General features: G+C 37.3%; 1 protein-coding gene and 1 long non-coding RNA gene across 2 annotated transcripts in view; one reads left to right on the top strand and one right to left on the bottom strand.

Moving 5' to 3' along the window:
• Positions 1-16,444, bottom strand: part of LOC110828631 (zwei Ig domain protein zig-8) — a 329,632-nt gene that overhangs the window by 254,872 nt on the left and 58,316 nt on the right. The window lies entirely within an intron of this gene.
• Positions 9,981-14,603, top strand: LOC110828632 (uncharacterized). Its single transcript, XR_002542734.2, has 3 exons — positions 9,981-10,069; positions 12,206-12,317; positions 14,463-14,603. It is a non-coding gene; the product is annotated as an uncharacterized LOC110828632 (long non-coding RNA).

The raw sequence follows: 16,444 nt of genomic DNA, 5'->3' as shown, positions 1-16,444 counted from the left end.
TTAAACAGCATTAACCAATTAATCACTGTAATGTTGAAGTGCTGAGTTTTCTTTGCGGTAAGGACTAAATCCATAAATGTTATTCAGACGATCTTCGGGCTAAACTCGTCAAAATTTACCCCCCTTTCCAGCGGATACCGCTAAATTATTTATTTAACTTTCCAAATTATAGCTTCAGCATTCTCTAATAAGCAATTCAAAATGTCCATCGTCTCTGCCAGCAAACTGTCACTAATTATCGCACTAACGTCTTCACTCTGACTTTATCATTACTAGAAAGACGAGCGGGCATTGAAGGGAAAGAAGATATTACACATATATATTAAAAATTTTGGAAATGAATAAGTTAAGGAAACAGTTTTTGAGTAGAAAATAGCTTATTATTATTACCGGAGATGTGTTTTCTGACAGAACAACAAAATTATACTAATGTAGAACTAAGGAATGCAGAAAAATATTTGTATAAAGTTAGGTATAAATGGGAGAAAAAATGAGTTAGATGTAAATGAGACTATGGAAGGGGAGGATGGGGTTTTAGGGACAAGAATAAAAGATTGTATAGCAAGAAAACGGGGCCGCTAGAGAAATTTATGGTTGAACTGTGGACCGCAAAAACCCGGCTTCGGGCGGACACAGTGTTCTGTACAGAGAACTCAATGAATGATTGTGGTGATAACGAAGATGATAATCATGTCGACGGAGAAGAGGATAATAAAGGACACGAAGGTGATAAACACGATTATGAAAATGACCCCCAAAGAAAAGGTGTAACAGATGTTCCAAAGTCAGCATCACTTAGAAACAAACCAGAAGAAAAGGTTATGATGAGGGTCATTTGAATATTTCCCAGCATACACCACTCACGTGAGTTTCGTTACCCTGCTACTGTTTAAAGTCAATTATTAAACATAACCTCACATTCGCTGTGTTTTATGTATACACTGAATAGCAATGTAAATATTTCGATTTGTCGTGATTGGCCCTGACGTTGCTAACTGATTCAGTATAGACTATACCCCCCCCCCCCCCCACTCAACGCTTTTATGTCCGCCGTTTCAAAATACTGAGGCTCAGAACTTTAAATTGTAAAACAAAGCAATTTTTATTCTACGTTTCACAGTTAAGCACTGTACTTGCCCCGCAATTACCAAGCGAATTTAAACATTTTTGTAGATATTTGGTAACGCTACATTCAAAATTACGTAATGTTGTTTACTCATCTGTGTAATTAATATTATCCAAATTAAAAAGCAGTTGTATTAAATGGAACATACTGAGTACCGACATGTTATAAATGCTCAAAACCACTTCACGTTCCAAAGTAATGGCCGTTATGCAGAATTAAATACTGCCGTTTACTTTTACATGATACGTAGTTGCAAATGGAATCCTAGGATTACGCGTTTAATACCACTGTATTGTGAACACATTCGTTTACTCGTATACTTCGCTGGGATTTATATCGATTCATGTGCATTTAGTCTACTAGATATACGCCCTCATATAAATGGTTAAAATAAATAGAATTTATAGAATCCTACCTAAAGGTTATTAGCCGGGGGTTTTAATATTATATAATAAAATGTACACACCAATCACACTGTTTATTTATTGTGTCACACATATTTAATCTGCGTCATTGTTAGATATATCTTCTATAAGTTTAATAAACTCAATAAACATTGTAAACAGTGAAACAGAATTTCAGTATCTTTATAGTTGACACATGAAATTCAGTGCAATAAAACAAACAAACACAATCTTATCCTTCGTATCATTAAATTCTGTTTATGAAGAGAAAAATTTCATTAGTCATTTCTGAGTGGTTGTCACTCTTGCATCTTTAGAGAAATGTCCCGGGTTGAAACAACGGTTATCCTGAGATCTTTAATCATATTTCTTAGTGCCCTCACAAAAATGTTTGGACAGTATTTTGAATGATGCTAAAATCGTTTCCTTGCATGTCCCTTCCAGTCCAATAATTGCCTCATTATTTGACATTATATTATCTTATTAACAAAAAGTGTTATTAAATAAACCCCCAGTATTGTCAGAGTGATTAAGTCGAGAAGAATGAGATGGGCGGGGCATGTAGCACGCATGGATGGGACAAGAGGTGTGCACCGGGTACTGGTCGGGAAGCCTGAGGGGAAGAGACCGTTGGGGAGACCTACACATAGATGGGAGGATGTCAGACGGGATCTATGTGAGATAGGAGTTGAAGGAGACTGGATTTTGTTGGCCCAGGACAGGGTCCGGTGGAGGGCTTTGGTTAATTCGGTGATGAACCTTCATGTTCAGTAAGCCATCTAGTTAGTCAGTTAGTTATTAAATAAAAAATAAATAAAGATAAATTATGTGACATCACATATATTATATGATACAGAGGTGCAGTGGCAGGCTCCTGTAACAACGATAATAAACCTCTGAGTTCCACAAAAGACAAATTTTATGAGCACTTCCGAGGCTACTACTTTTACCATGATGGATTCTGCTTCGTGGAAACAGTCGACCAGAAAATTTGATTTATTTTTGTAGTCCATAATCAATATAAGATGACAGCACGACAGAACCTCACACTCCATTCGCCGTCATTAGCGTATTCATTCATCCTGCAGGGTGTAGTACGTGTTTCCTGACTATAAATTCAGCCAATTAAGTGCCAGGTATTCAGTCAGCTGCTAGCATCTCATACGTACCGCCGTCTGTAAGAACTACTTGCTCTGAACGAGCATTCAGGGCTTAATTAACTATTAAAGTAGCTACTGTCTCTAGCTCCTTCATTATGGCCCCGCTCAGAATCGTAAGACTTCCATCAACACATTTCGTAAGTCAATTTCAAGCTTCGCCAAACTGGGCCGACAGTTCGTCTGTTACTAATTCAACAGTTTCCAGCCCTCTGAATGCTTGTCATCCATATACTAACTGCAGCAATAAGTTAATATATTCCCTTAACGATTTACAACATAAGAAAATTGCTTCTTGATAACTGGATTCCTATTTACAGCCTGACTGGTTTGACACATTAGCAAAGTAGAACAGGGCAAAGTGTCAGAGGGTGTGTTCACACGTCAAACATGTACCTTGATGTTGAATCCGCAGTGATACAGTCCATTTGCATTAATTTTCATGGCGGTGTTGTTAATATGAACGATGAAGGTTAACAGAGTATTATTTTCTTTATTCTTTCTTATATTCTTTCTCTCTTTCTTCGTACCTTTTCATCTTTCCTTTTGCCTGTTTTTATCTCATTCATCTACCCACCTACCTACAACTACCTCCAACTACCCAAATATCTTTTATATGATCTTGTCTGTCTGTCATATACGTATCTACCACACACATCTTTTCATCTTATATTTCTTTTTCGTAAATGTCCATTACCGTGTCTACGAGTCGCTCCCACTAAACCCTATTCTGAGCTACAAGAATCAATTTCACAACTTCCTGCCCTATTTCCTTATGATCCATTTTAAAATTATCCCTCATCTACGCTTAATACATTCTGTACCATTTATCCACCTCCCTCGCGCGTACCAAGGTCACTTCCCACTATGGCAAACATTTATGTAATAACTACTTGATATGATATCATTAAATAACCCGGAAACCAACTATTACACAGATCGACGTTTTGTTAACTTAACTATAATTCTCCTTTGAAATGTATGCATTACTTGACCCTAACAAGCAAACTATGTAGAACTTTATAAATGTATCGGGTAAGTTCCCTGCTAACCAGCGTGCATTGGAGAGTGTTATAACGCGATTAGGACTGTACGATGATGGACGTAAAATGATTAGGAATATTCTATTAAGCTATTCAGAGGGCGTTACATTGTATGGATGTTATCAAGGCGGATGAAGATATATAATATATCTAAGGTCATATATCAAGGCGCTGCTTCCAACTGAAGTGTTACGTACATGTAAACGAAGAGATGGAATACATTTACGCAACAGTTAACATTATCAACTAAATGCTAAAAGCTAAATACCACTGCGTTGAAGCACAAAACTCAACTATCGAAGTGTTCAGAAAAACGTATTTTACTTTCAAGAAAACACACCACTGTCACACGACCATTATAATGTAGATGTACGTATTATTGATCTTTATTATAGAATTCAAATGAAACCCATAAACAAATTTTCTAAACGATATGAACAACCAATCATTTATTGAGATGATTTCTCTCTACAGATGACTTGGTTTGACTGACACCGGGTTTTTGGAGGTCCACAGCTGTGGCGCCATTAACAAACTATTTAATACGTATTCTTACTAATTTAATTCTCCCATACACATATATTTCACTATATTTTATGAGCGATATATACAGTAACGAACATTAAATCATGTGGCATGCAGTATTACCACTGGCCTACAACGAGATAACTTCTAGTTAGAAACCATAACCTCTAATTTTTGGGATATGTGAAGGTTAAAAGAACAGACAGCGACACTTAGTTTCCGTATTGCACTTTGTACCCATCAGTTGTGCCATAAGCCCAGCTGCGTCACGTGTCGTAAACCAGGGTGTTACAGCGCATTTATCTGCAGAAGCAGCCAGCTACATTTCAAGGCTATCGCTTCTGGCCCCCTCTCGCTTGATAACACAACCCTTTAAGAGGTGGTAACTGCAATTAAAGCACTTTGCTAACAACTGAAATCCGAGTTGGTACATCTAAAATTCTTCCACTAAATATAACTGTCTTCTGGAATGTTGCGCCCTGCTGTCAGGTAGAATTTTACCGACATTTCAGAAATTCTTATTGTCTCCATCATCAGGGCGATTATGATGGAAGCATTTAATACATTTTTTTAAATTTGTGAACTATTTTACAATTTATTGGAAGGGGAGAAAGACTTGCGGCAGCATGGTTAGAATTGCTTCATCTTCGGATGATCATTGATTCAAATCTCAGCTCGGTAACGAGCTATGTTGACTGACATTTTTCGTTTTTTTATTCAGTTCCTTCAAATACTATACTTTACCTTAATTTAGACCACGACCGCTTCCTTCCACATCCTGTCAGTGAATTATTCATTAATCATCTGATTCCATATACAACTAATCTGAGCTTCTGAGAGCGTCATTAAATACGCAAGAAATAAATAAAACATTCCGGAGGGGCAAACAGAAGGACCTAATTATGCCACAAACCAACGTCTCCTACAACAAGTAACGTACACCAAATACTAAAAACAGGAGAACTTACACAAAAATTTGTTTGTAGTTCCAGACATGTACAGAGAACGAAACGTGATGTTCATGAATAGCGTAAAATTTTATAACGCGTTGTAAACAACTTGGAATAAATGCAGTATGTAGACGGATGAAGAATTTTTAAATAAATAAAAATTACGAGGGTCGCTCATTAAGTAATGCCCCACATTTTTTTTCTCAGCCAATAATGAAGATAGAAAAGTGTACTTTTACATGCTTGAGATTTGATGTTTCCCGCGTTCGTGTACGGAGTTTCAAATGATTCCAACCGATAGCGGAGCTGTAGTGAACTGTTAAAATGGCGTCTGTGAACGACTCTCGTTACAAGCAACGAGCTGTAATTGAATTCCTTGTTGCTGAAAAAGAAACGGTGGTGAACATTCATAAACGTTTGTGTGCTGTGTATGGAAGCTGTGCAGTCGATAGGAGCACCGTTGGTCGCTGGGCTAAGAGAGTTAAAGCTTCAGGAAGTGAAGAAACCGAGCTCCGTGATCTGCCGCGCTCTGGGCGTCCTGCCACAGCCACCACTCCAGACATGTTGAACCGCGCGGATGCCATTATTCGTGAGGATCGGCGCATCACAACTCGACAATTGGCCCAACAGCTTTCAGTCAGCAATGGAAGTGTGATTGCAATTATCCAGGCTCTCGCATATTCGAAGGTGTGCGCAAGATGGGTTCCACGAAGTCTCACAGCAGACCACAGGATTCAAAGGAAAACGATTTCTTCTGAATTGTTGGAGCGTTTTGATGCTGAGGGAGAGGTCTTTCTGTCCCGGATCATTACAGGTGACGAAACCTGGATACACCACTTTGAGCCAGAGACAAAAAGGCAGTCAATGGAGTGGCATCATCCTCAATCACCGAGAAAGAAGAAATTCAAGACAACTCCCTCCGCCGGAAAAGTCATGATGACTGTCTTTTGGGACAGTGATGGGGTCATTCTTGTGGATGTGATGCCAAGAGGTGCGACCATCAATTCAGACGCGTACATCAGGACCCTGAAAACCCTCAAGAAGCGTTTTCGACGAGTTCGGCCTCACAAGCATCCAGCAGAAATTTTGCTCCTGCACGACAATGCACGCCCTCACACAAGTCTGAGAACCCGGGAAGAAATCACCAAATTGGGTTGGACGGTGCTACCCCATCCACCCTACAGTCCAGATCTGGCACCCTCCGACTTCCATCTCTTTGGGCCACTTAAAGATGCTATCCGCGGAACAAGATTTGAAGATGACGAGAGCGTGATTCAAGCAGTGAGGACATGGCTACGTGCACAGGACAAGAGCTGGTACCGGCAAGGCATGCATGCACTTGTTCCACGCTGGCGTAAAACCGTACAAGTTGATGGGGACTATGTGGAAAAATAGTATGTGTAAAGGAAACATTGATTTATATTGTCACTAAATTTGAGCCATCTTGAATAAATATGTTCTGAAGAAAAAAATGTGGGGCATTACTTAATGAGCGACATGAAAGAGTAGCTGATACTTGCAAAACTGTAGGATGCAAACTATTCACAATTAACGAATCACGTATGTGCTTTTGCGGTAAAACCTTTTCTCAACATTACACATGTAATCAACAAATAAAATTAGATTTTGCTCACATGCACTAGTAACCATGACTACGTGTCCATACTTAAGCAGGACTGCATATTATACAGGGGACGATCAGTACACTAACATACACTCTACGAAAATTAAAAGGCCATTTGCATTCAAACCATTTGCAATGGGGTTACTGGGGGGGTTTAATCCCATGTTAAGAGTAATGAAGCTTCACCCTCGAGAAGCGGTAGTGTTACCTAATTGCAACAGTGGATGTTACGACTATTTGCAGATAGCCTACAAGCTTTTAATCCTTGTTAGGATAGTAAATGATATAAACCAACGGTTAAGTTACATTAAAATCAGCGAAGACGATTAGTTTCCACAACTCAGCTGTTCTTCCGATGAAACACAAATTAAAGAATACGCGTGCAGACATAATGCAGTGGCGTTCTATGAATAAGGCTCGTCTAACGAGTGTCAGAGAAGAGGAAATGTTATGATGAAGTCCAAGATGTGTTAAGGGAATTCATGAGAAAGATCGACAATACTTTTACTACGATAAATTGTCATATCGATATAACTAACTTATTCAATGGAGCAGGTTCCTTCTCGAACAGCTAATGGTCTTTCAGGTGTTACAGAAATTCACCAAAATTTATAAAACCGAAGGTTCATTACCGTGTTCGGTATAGCCATAAAAACTTCAGTTCAGTACACACTTTCACATTCTATTTAAGATAAACTTTAATATTATCCTTCCACATACGACTTGGTTTCCAATGTGATTTCTTATATTTAAGTGTTCCGACGAAAATTCTTCTGTATTTATAACCTCTGACACTCATGAGTGTTACATGCCACGTCAATCTCATCCTTTTCTGTGATGAAGCCATTAACATTTCTTGAAAAATACAAATTATGGATGTATTCATTATGCAGTTTCATCAGTACTCGTGTTACTTCCTACCCCTTGTATCTGATTATTCTCTTTCGCACTCCTTTCTCAAATACAGTCAATTTATATTCTTCCCTTAGGCTGAAGAAACATTTCTTAACCATATACAAGAAGAAGAAAATATTTGAAAGATTTCAGAACAGTTTATTTTAAAAATGGTTGTTGCCTTTAGTCATAAATGTACATTTGTTAGCCGATATTATGCATTTGAATGTCACTGAACCACTGGCTCATAATTCCCCAAAACACCTGACACTAAAGGCCACCAACAGTTGTCCTGGGTGACCCCCAATGTATCCGGACGCTACCATTAAGTAGCGACCACTATCTTCTTTATTTTACATTCCTTTCTGCGGCTTTATATTAAATTACATAGTCAAATAGATACCACAACACATAATTAATACAGTTAATCAGTGATGTAATTAATATTTTTTACCATATTAATATTATAAAAGTTATTATATCAAACACCGTGCTGTATAATTTTCTGTTCTGAGCAGTCAGCATCCACAAAAATCAAATGAACAGCTTTGTAAATATGGTGGTCTAGGGGGGGAAGCAGTGCTGGGTTAGGGTCCCATGGTTCGTCAGTGGTTTTCGCCCTGTTTGAGTGATGCCCGTTTTTCTATATGATGCGTGTGGTTCGAATAAATTTAACTAAAAACAGAATTTCCATAAAACGCAATTTTCTTTCATACGCTCCTTAAACTAGGTTCCAAAATCGTGTCTGTATGTCCGTCCGCATGTTTCATATGAGAGATACTGAAAGAATTTAAAATAAATCTGTTCTATACTAAAACTTTTTGAGTAAATTTCATGCTCAATTCTATTTCCAATTTTGGAGATCTGAGATTCGGAGACTGTCTATTTTGGCTAAATGGTTTATCATAATTCCTTAGTTTCTGAAGGCAAATTGCGAGATATTAATCATAACATTTTACATCAAAGTGACATCTGATTTGTTTAACACGCTTCAGAATTCACTAATTCTTCATTTTGTCCACAAAGTGTGTTTATGGGGGTTCACAACGATATGACAAGAGAACGATAAGACACATTGGTTGACCGTTTAAAGCCGAGTGTTACCTATTTGTACCACCTGCTTCAACACAACATTAACTGTATATTTTATAATCTATGGGTTTCTTATAATTCTCAGAGAAAATAGCATAAGACCAACTGATATTTCTTGGTATAGACTGAATTATTAAATATTATTTAGACGAGCATTACAATGTCAAATTAGGCCACAACATCTTCATTCAGCATTCATAATTTTATTGATCATCCTATGATACGTCTCCACATAATCTGAGATGTTAACAGAGCCTTTAAGTAAACCATAAATAAATGTCGTATACGTAAGTGATATATATTAAAATCCAGTTCCTTGTAATTTATTTCTCAAATCACGCCCTGCTCACTCCACAAAAGAAACCCTAGACACACACTGTGTACGCAGTTAGGTTGATCAAAGTTTCTCCAAAAATACCTCATCTGTGATAAGACTGAAGAAATAAAAAGCAAAACTTTGCTTCTGACGATGTCAACAAAAAAAAGAAAGAAAGGAAAGAAAGAAAAAAGAGAAAAGAAGATTGGGGGGGGGGGGCAGGCAAGACTAGAAGGACGTCACCTCTGTAAATATTTCGAGACGACAACTAACTGATTCTTCTTCCATGGCAACACGACTTTTCCCTAGAAAACTTTTTCGATGTATGTTCTTCTTCTCTCCCTCCCCCCGTTCTTTCTTTTCATTTCGTCTACGTCTCTTCCCACTTCCATCAAAATCTTCTTCTTATTCTTGGTCGGAGTCCGCAAATGCGCCATGTCTACTCAACTTTCATTTGTCACGCACATGCACGAACGCTGCGGTCATCTCAGGCCAAACCTTTTGAACACTGCTCAATATCACATTAAGAACATTGCAGTCATCATTTTAAATTCGTATTTACACACACCTAAATATGTATTTAAAAAATCTATCTAATCTATTGCAGTTCAGAATATTTTACCACTTTTCGGTCAGCGTTATCTCGAAATAAATTGTACAGACAACCCCCCCCCCCCCTCCCAAGTTCCGAAAAAATACAAAATTAGACTGTCTAGATTGCTAATGTTGGGAGTGAACTGAACTTGCTCCTGCAATACCAGACACAGACTACTTGTCGTACACTGGAGCCCGACAAGTTTCAGCTCCAGTAAGGCGAAACGACTCGCATTCAGTTACCGTGGTAACGGTTAAACAGTGACAGGCCGAAGAGTGTAAAGTCGTATTACAAGTAATTAACAAAGACAAGACAAAACAATTCAAGACTGTTCCATGACAAAGTAAGTACAGAATTCTTGCAGATAGACGATGACGTAAAAGGTCCTGTCTGTAAACCTCACAGCATAAAATTATTAGTGTAATTCCAATAAATTTTTCTTTCTGTCACTACAGAACACCACTTATCCACATTAACAATTTTATTATAATACGTCGAAGATATATTACATTAAATGATAATTATTTTTAGCTTTATCGTTAGCTTGCTGTCATTTTTTTATTACTTCAAAGACTCATTAATTATTTAAGTGATGTGAAACCCTCATTTTCTTTAGACGCTCTAGATTTGATTTTATATATTTTATTCCTGTCCCTGTGTTATTGTATTTTATTGCATTATTTTTAGTTTATTACTTAAGCCTGTTATTTTATTCAGCGCCATATTGTCACTGGCAGTTCACTGTTTTAAAGCAATTATATGAATTAATTAAATTACCTTTAAATTTCTATTGCGTAACTATCTTTACTGACCACATCATACTTTAAATTTTAATTTTATTATACAATTATTTTGAGTTTTAATATTTCTCACGTGACTTTATCTCGTTAAAATGAAGTTTCAACCACACAATTCCCCTTGTTCTATGACAACTATGCTGTACTTAACAGCCTAAATTAACGTTCAGCGGAATTATATAATAGTCATGTAAATTGGCGTTGGGATTAGGCAGTGTTATGAGACATGCAAGTGTCGCCAGCAGTAACGGGTGAAACTCGGGGGAAATCAGGGGCCCTTGTCTGCCGTAGATTGGGAACATGGCCGGCCAGTTGCGCGGTTTAACGTCTTCTCTGCAGCATTCACTAATTAGGCACTGACTTAATTCATATCGCATACAGCAATTCGATAAAAACAGCCATTTTAAGACCATGTTTTTATAAACAACGAGTTCGATCCAAAACTGTCCCTTCTACACAGAGTTCAGAATTGCGCTGTTCCCCGGACGACATTACGGAGCCATTCAAACATTTCAATCACAGCATACTTTTGTCTAATACCAAAAAAAAGGTCATGCTAGACAATCTATTAGTCGCTCAGCTAGTCAGAAGATTTCCCCACATATTATGAAATCGAAAGGTTCATTATCGTGTTCATATCCCGCCACTGGACCATATCCTGAGAAACTTGAATCCAGTCAAAATCTGATAAAAATTTACAACATAACTTTGGGAGTTTCATATGGATTCATAAGCATCTGAAGCCGAAGCTGATCTAAATATTAATTAAAGATTGAGTTCCAACCGCAAAGAGAACACAACGTCTTCATAACAATTCAATTCAATTCAATTCATTTATTTAAGTGTTTGCCAACAGCAAGAAGCCAGTAACAGGCACACACTGATAATACATACATACACTAATAATGAAAAATATTTCAAAAACAAATTAACTAAAACATATATATATATATATGTACAGTATTAAATATAACAGCCAAATATAGGCAAACCCAAAATAGAAACATTATTATACACAAAGAAGATAAATTAAGAAATACAAATAAAAGCGAATAATCCACCTAGGGAAACACTAGTATAAATGTGAAACGCTAAATAAGTACAAGGAAAGAATAACCAAGCTAGATCATCTATCAAGACAATGATCTAATTGTTAAAGCTGTACAAGGAAATAAATGTTGTTCATTCTGAGAATCATTCGAAATCCATCAACACACTCTGTCGATAAAATGTAGAGTTACCGTTGTTGAAGCATGTGTTTACATAAAGTTACCACCAAACATTTCTCGGTCCCCTCTCTCTTTAGACCTGGTAGAATCCACATTGAGTAAATATCTTGTACAATGTCCTTTGTCTTTTAATGATTTTCGCCAAACAGTAAAGTTTATTAATGTCTGCCGTAGTTGCAGTACTCCATCTTCAACCCTGAAGATGGAAAGGATATGTGCCTCCGAAACGTTGGTATGAACCTATAAGTTTACACGTTATTATGCAGAAGATAAATATCGATATCTCAGTCGCAGTAATTACTTCAAATCTCGCATCTTACTTTATTACCACAAGTCTGAACAAACAGAGATGTATCCCTCTTGCATAAAAATCTTGTTTTTGGAACAATACAACATAAGCTTGGTTATATTAATACAACCAGTAGACTTGTAAACAACTTGTTTTTGTCACAGTGTGTTTCCCACGGAGTGCTTTACGGAATTGTGTAAATATCACCAACAGAGGGAGGACGAAAATGAAAAGAAGGTTGGAGGAGGAATTTCTAATCTACAGCAGGGAAAGTCGGTAAGCCGTGATAACAAGTGTAAAAGCGCTTTAAATCCTCACTGTCAGCATACTTGACATTGCGAGTGAAAGCATTATGAGATCATAAAAAGGTATGACAAGTCTGGACATCAGTGGCGTGCAAGAGAAGAGAAACGAAACAGTGGCGTGATGTCTGGAAGTACACGTGTACTTACTCCATGGAGCCGAGCCATTTCCTGAGAAGCCAACAATTGCTCAGACACTAAAAAAATTCCCAACATTTTATGGAACCCAAATGTTCATTACCGTGCTCAAAAGAGCCAGCCACTGGTTCATATCCTGACCCAGATCAATTTTAATATTATACTCCCATCTTCGTCTAGGTCTTCCTAGTGATCTCCCTCCTTCTGGTTTGCCACGAAAACCCTGTATGCATTCTTCTACTCTCCCATGCGGGCTACATGTCCTGCTCATCTCATCTTCCTTAACTTGATCATTCTAATTAGATCTGACGAGGAGTACAACTTATGAAGCTCCTCATTACGCAACTTTCTCCAGCATCCTAGTAAATCATCCCTTTTGGGTCCAAAGATTCTTCTCAGCACCCTGTTCTCAAACACCCTCAGCCTACGTTCCTCCCTTAGTGTCAGAGACCCAAGTTTCACACCCATACAAAACTACAGTCAAAATCATAGTATCATGTATTTTAATCTTTAAGTGTTTGTACAGCAGACAAAGATACAAAAGGTTCTAAACTGAATGGCAGCGAGCATTACCCAAATTTAATCTGCTCTTACTTTCCTCATGAATCAATTAGAGCTTCTTTGTTTTTCTTTATGGTATTTATGTTATCCCCCAGTATATTTACATCACCGTATACTGGTGAGTCATTTTTAATTTCAGTCCCACGTGGTTTTCTTGGACCTACCTAAATGCATATTCTAAAGCAAAACTGAAATCGATGGTGTTAAAGCATCTCCTTGTATCAGACCATTTTTAATATAAAACGTGTCAGACAAATATTTACCTATACGGACTTTATTATGGGTTCCATGTACACCTGTAACCACGAGAGACTATTAGCTTCTCAAGAAAAATTCAGCTTCATGGAGTTATTTACACATTATTCTATCAGCAGCAATCACGAAACTTACATTCATATAAATACGTATATAAAGACACACGTTAGCCTTATGTTCCAGCCACAAAGCTTTCCTCTCTTTGTAAATTCATACGCACGCTTGCTATCGTTTGAGAAGTGAGTACATGCGTGGTTTCAGCTTGCAAAGGCCTGGCAACCAGGCTTATAACGTGGCTTGTCAACAGAATTCAGATCCTAAAATAGTACTAGCCCGCAGTACAGCGGTCAAAGTGTAATGTATTTACGCGACCATAATCCCAGGAAAGTCAATTAAGCTTATAAACTATGTAAACTGTACTTTAATTTACAAAGTCATTGCCCAAGAGAAGCAGAGAGACTGGCCTAATTGAGTCTTATGCTATTTAACAACACTGTTCCAACTGAAAAGTTTTTGTGACGGAAGAAATATAAAGAAAATATTTTAGTCAGTAAGGATTTGAAATAAAGCTTTTGTGACCGTTTTAAATACTGTTATCACAGAAATGGATTTTAGAAACATCGAAACACCACAAAAGTTTCGATCGGCACAGCAGGTAGCCTAAGTAGATGGAAATCAGAGCTGGATATTTCCCGAGAACAGGGTTCAGATGTTACCTTTACAATGACATTGTAGTTTTCTTAGTGCGGGAAATATATAAGCAATCTGATGACAACCCGACAGGGAAGTGACGTAAAAGTTTTTGTTACAAAACTCGTTAATCGCGGCATACACGAAAGCAAACACAATTAATTGATACATTATAGATTATGGTTTGTTTTGTCTTTTTTGGTTTTCTGCACTGTGTGACGTTCCGGCTGTGCTGGAGCTAAGTGTAATTTACTTTTAAGTCACATTCATGAAGAAGACTTGCACATGTTTTTGTTTAGTAGTTGAAATTGAAGAATCAGGGTGAAATCCACACTTCGAGCTTTGCGTGTAATCGATCAGAAGATGTCTGAGAGTACTATGCAGGGACCAGGTCAAAAGAGTAATAAATCTTTATCTTAATGAAAACAGCCAAAAACTGGCTGCAGCAGATGAAATTGGAATCCTTTTGTTTCAGACCAGCACTCAAGAGAGAAAGACGAGAAAGGAAACTAAAAAGCAAAAATAATGAAAATGAAATGTTAAATTAGCGAACAAATAATAAAGAGATGAAAAAAATCACCATAACAGAAATATAGGCTATAGAAAAAGAGTAATAAAGATAGATAAAGGAAGAAAAACGGTAAGAATAATTTAATAAATAAACAAATACAACTGAAGTCTTGGGTCAGCGTACCCTCTGCAGATGTGATAGGCCATTCGGTTGGTAAGACTGCGGTATCCTGTAGCTTAATGGCAGAGAAACAGATTGTGCCGACCTCTGGTATGGATTTTGTTATTTGTCTTCAAGAAATGGCAACACGTACAACATAGTAGCAGAGCGAGTCACAAGTCTTATGTGTGTCAAACCATTTATATGCAGACGGGCGCTCCGTTTCGTCTTTTTTGGATGCAACTCACTACGGTCAGAATGGACGTACAATCTTACTGCAGTTGGGTCTTGTCCCATGATTATTCCTCTGTATCAAAATCCACACACAGGACAGTTTGCCTTTCTTGAATTCAATTTAAAATGACTAAACATTAGTTAAAGAAGAAAGTCTTCTTGAATTTATATCGTATAGTCTGGTTCATAGAAGTTTCAGAGGTGTTTGCTGCCTCCATTATCAGGGCGAGTAGTTAATTTAGGCAGCATTAAATGTCGGTAAACTTCTACCAGACTACAAGACACAACACTGCAGAAGAAAGACACCACGAGAATCTTATTTAAAAATTCATAACTTGGAAAAGTATCGAATTTATAAGTCTTATTCCTCCTCCTCAAAATTTGGGACAATTTTTAATACAACGAAAAAATAAATTCTTAGAAAGTATGGCAGCAAATAAAAATTATATTTACGGAATATTTATGGCAGATTATATTCGAAGAATATTTTAAAACATTCAGTTTACAAGTTCTAACTTAAAGCCGTCAAAGTAAACGATAAAAATTAAAGTCCATAAACCCACAAATTTATGTTATTTTATGGGTGTGAAATATGGACCCTGTATCGAAAAGCAAAACGTAATCTGAGAATACAGACTGGGATAAAAAGATGCTGAGTAGAATATTTTGGATCAAAGGCAGAGGAGGTAACAGGGGGTGGAGAAAACTACATAACAAGGAATTTTACAATTTGTAATCCGAATCCGATATTATTATGGCGACTAAGTCTATGGGGATGATATGGGAAAGTATGGGACAATAATACGCGCATACAAAATTTTAATATTCCCGTCTACCAAATTACACGGCACTATAACCGAGAATACAGCCATCAATATTAAAAATAATCTTAGAAAAACATGGTATTGAACCTTCTGGTTTAATAAAAGTGAATAATGTTTCTCATTAACGACCAAATAATTAACACGTTTTGTGGCTTTTACAGGTGGCGCTGTAACACTGTGTTTCAGGTACCATTTTGCAATAAGCTCTGATGCAAGGCAGTTGAAATAACAGTCTAACAACGTTAAAGTGATGACTTATCCCTGGTTTAAATACTTCATTACTATGAATAACATTCTTGACGTTACATAAAGTATTTAATAAAGTGATTTCGAGTTTACTTTAGAAGTAAGATTGTCAGCTTTGTTAACAATTTAGATTTTGTCGGTACTTAGAAACATGCGTTAATGAAAGTGGGAACTTTATAAATTATAGAGCAAGGTTATTCGTCTTGCCTGCTGTCAAACATGCCAAGCCGAGACCTTCCTTGACAGATTGCTCGCACAGTGACCATACTTCTGTCAAAAACAGTTGATTACGAATAACGGATAATTGGATTTTCAAACTGTCACTCGGATTGTGCATCAAATAAATTTATACCGGATTCTGTCAGGTCTCAAATCCCGTGCGTTTGTTTAGTTACGACTGACTGCATCGGAACTGCCAAGCAAGCCACAGTGTTCGATTATATTCACCAAGTTTTCCAGTTAGTTATTCAGCACTCACAAACA

The sequence above is a fragment of the Zootermopsis nevadensis genome, unplaced genomic scaffold, assembly GCF_977971745.1.
Source record: "Zootermopsis nevadensis isolate Lab colony 2312 unplaced genomic scaffold, Znev_1.0 Znev_ptg000007l, whole genome shotgun sequence".
Taxonomy (NCBI): domain Eukaryota; kingdom Metazoa; phylum Arthropoda; class Insecta; order Blattodea; family Termopsidae; genus Zootermopsis; species Zootermopsis nevadensis.
This window is presented reverse-complemented; position numbering and strand designations above follow the sequence as displayed.